Below are 3,532 nucleotides of genomic sequence, written 5' to 3'. Positions count from 1 at the left end.
CCATCTGTGAGTTCAATCTATTTGTGTGTACATATTTTCCTGGCCTCTGCATTCAGATATCTAAACATGGTGAAGATGACTTGCTGAAGCCCAACCTGAACTTCAGAATGAAGGGGCTTTTGGGGACTTTGAATGTGTTATGGGTTTTGGTACCGACCGTACGGTCTGGTCTGGGTCTTTAACAACCTGTTGTAAAGCCCAAAGACAACAAAGGTCTTCTTTTCCCATGGTCGATGCTTCATTTGACTGAGTTTTTTTTCCATTAAGCGAACCTGGATGATCATGACCATGATGTGGGGGCAAGTGGGTGGTGGAAAAACAAAATTATCCAAGTGCCGTTAAATTGAAAACTAATTCAAGTTTATTAAATAATCTTGTACGCGATGAGAACAAAAACAGGATGAGTCCTGTCATACAAAGTTATAAGTTTCTCTTTGAGAAGAAGTGCAAAAGTATTTAGGAGACATATTCTGAGAACTAGCTTCTCACTCAGTCACTTTGAGGGAAGTTGACTTCTTTATCTGCATCCCTTGCAGCTGCAGAAACCAGCTCTGGCAGATTATCTGTGGAGTGGCGACCAGAGAAACCTTTTCCACACAAAGTCCACAAGTATCATAAAAATAAAGACATAATATAAAGCATAAGTTCAGACATTCATGAGACTTTAGGGACCAAAATTCAACAGTCATAAGACTGTCAAGAAATAACATTTAGCATTACATTCCCGTTTTTTATTTATAGTAAACTCTGCTTTTTTTAATGTGCAGTGGTAAGGATGTATCTGTGTTTGGACTTGTTTTCATTTGTGTTTGTATTTTGAGTATTTCCTTGTTGTTATTTATATTTGTTAGGTTTTGCCATATTATTCTCATTTTTTTGTTATATGACATGATTTCTCTTTAGTTCATTTACTCTTGTGTTTTTTTTTTTGCATTTGGATTTAGTTCTCTTGGATCAGTTTTTATATTTTCCATCTGCTTGTAGTTTGCTTAAATCTTAGTTCAGTTGCTTCTGTTGTAATGAGTTTCTCTCTCAGATGAAACAAACCACACAGTGATGGTCTACCACATGCCAGAGTGAACTACTGCAGTCTGGATAATGATCAACAGGATGTGAATAACAGATGTCCTTCCAATCTGACAGATGTGGAGAATGTTTACAAAACAGAGTGGGACCATATTAGCAAGTCAGAATGTAGCATGTTGATAGACTCCTTCCAAAAGCAACTGGCTGCTAAATTTACGGTAACTAAGAAGGTGGTTGGGTAAAAAGCCGGGTATGCATATTTACATAATCATATTTCTGATGTTTCTCCCTATAAGATTTTAGGTTGTTTTTCATTAGAGTTACACAAGACTATCCATCCATCCATCCATCCATCCATCCATCCATCCATCCATCCATCCATCCATCCATCCATCCATCCATCCATCCATCCATCCATCCATCCATCCATCCATCCATCCATCCATCCATCCATCCATCCATCCATCCATCCATTTTCTGTGTACCCTTGACCCTCAGTGGGGTCGGGAGGGTTGCTGGTGCCCATCTCCAGCTAAAGTTCTGGGTGAGAGGCGGGGTCACCCTGGACAGGTCGCCAGTCTGTTGCAAGGCAACAAAGAGACAGACAGGACAAACAACCATGCACACACACACACACCTAGGGAGAATTTGGAGAGGCCAATTAACCTGACAGTCATGTTTTTGGACTGTGGGAGGAAGCTGGGGTACCCTGAAAGAACCCAATCATGCACAGGGAGAACATGCAAACTCCGTGTAGAAAGACCCCGGGCCGGGAACCAAACCCAGGACCTTCTTGCTGCAAGGCATCAGTTCTACCAATTGCGCCACTGTGCAGCCCTACACAAGACTATAACAACCGATAATATACTGGGGGCCAAAAACTTCTACCTGCTGTTGACGTCCAAACTGTAGCCTTATTAAATTTAAATAAGACAATCTCCTAACTATGTAAGAACATTTTAGAGGTTATAAGTAAATAACAATTAATTGTTATGCTAATTGGCAATCATGAAAGTGACTGTAACACAACGAAAATGTAATAAGTGCAGTCGATATTGTATAATAATACATAAATAGGACTGTACTGCTATTACTGCTGCCTGTTAGATTAGATTTGGATATTTATCATTTCACAGATGGAGAAATATAATTTCATTGAGTATTGTGACATTTATATGGTCTTTAGATCTTATGGCATAAAAAACAATGCTCATCTGATCTACATGGTGCACAGTGTTACTGACTGCTAAAAAGTAATTTATCTAGATTTTATTACATCTGAAATGGTTCAAGTTATGACATACTGTGTCTACAGTGTTCCAGGCGTCTGTTCTATATAACCAGAACCTTGTCGTTTAAAAACGGTGAGGCCCTAACAACAAGACAGAACTAAATAAAACGTTTTACCAGTTTTGTTTTGAGCAGTTTGACGCTTCACATGTATTACCTCTGTCACGTCAGAGTGTTCCTGAACACCTCATGGCTGTTGTGAGCATTGACATAATATAAGAGTAGGCCCCGCATTGGCTGCTCCGGCACAGGATATACGGCGGCCATCTTGGAGCGGTACTCCCTCCTACTTAGCTCAATCAAAACAGCAGAAGATGCCTCAGCAGTGAGGGATATTGTTGTTCTGATCGATGGACTATTGATGTGAGTGCTCCACAGACAACATTTCACAAGTAAGATGGACATATTATTGTGTATATATTGTGATTAGAATATTACTTTACTGTATTTATGTCCACCGGCGAGATACCAGCTAATATTAGCTACAGTGCTTGGTGTAATACAGAGTTCAGCCCCGCTATGAAGGATAACTGAGATTCTGTAAATCTAAAACAAATAATTCTCTAGCATTGACTTAGATTATCTGACACAAGAGCCTATATTAGAAATGAGACAATTATAACACATATTATAAAACTTATATTATGTGCTATTCACCAGCAAAGTTTACACAGGTGGTAAAGACTATTATGTAATTCTTTCACTAGTAAGTTACATCCCAAATCTTCCGTTTTTGTTTTGAAAGTTTCCTAAAGACACGATGTGAGGAAGAAGAGGGAGAATCTATAAAGAGAGACAGATTCACTGCAGCGCGGATGAATCTCACATCGGATTTTGGACTCAATGCTGAATCTCTGAAGCTAGAACTCGTTGGCTGAAAAACACACACACACACACACACACGCACACACACACACACACACACGCACGCACGCACGCACGCACGCACACACACACACGCGCGCGCGCGCGCGCACGTACGTACGTATGTACATACATGTATACATACATACATACATACATACATACATACATACATACATATACATGTAAACATGGGCAAACATGTATCCAATATTATTCAGTATTAATCATTATGTATTTGTGCCATTATTAATCATTATTTAATTGTGTTTGGATAGTTATATAAATATGTATTGATATTACTAAATAATTTATTAAATAAATAATGAACGGCTGTGTGCTTTGTAATATG

The sequence above is a fragment of the Poecilia reticulata genome, chromosome 16 (genome assembly GCF_904066995.2).
Source record: "Poecilia reticulata chromosome 16, P_reticulata-male-v2, whole genome shotgun sequence".
NCBI classification, from domain to species: Eukaryota; Metazoa; Chordata; class Actinopteri; order Cyprinodontiformes; family Poeciliidae; genus Poecilia; species Poecilia reticulata.
This window is presented reverse-complemented; position numbering follows the sequence as displayed.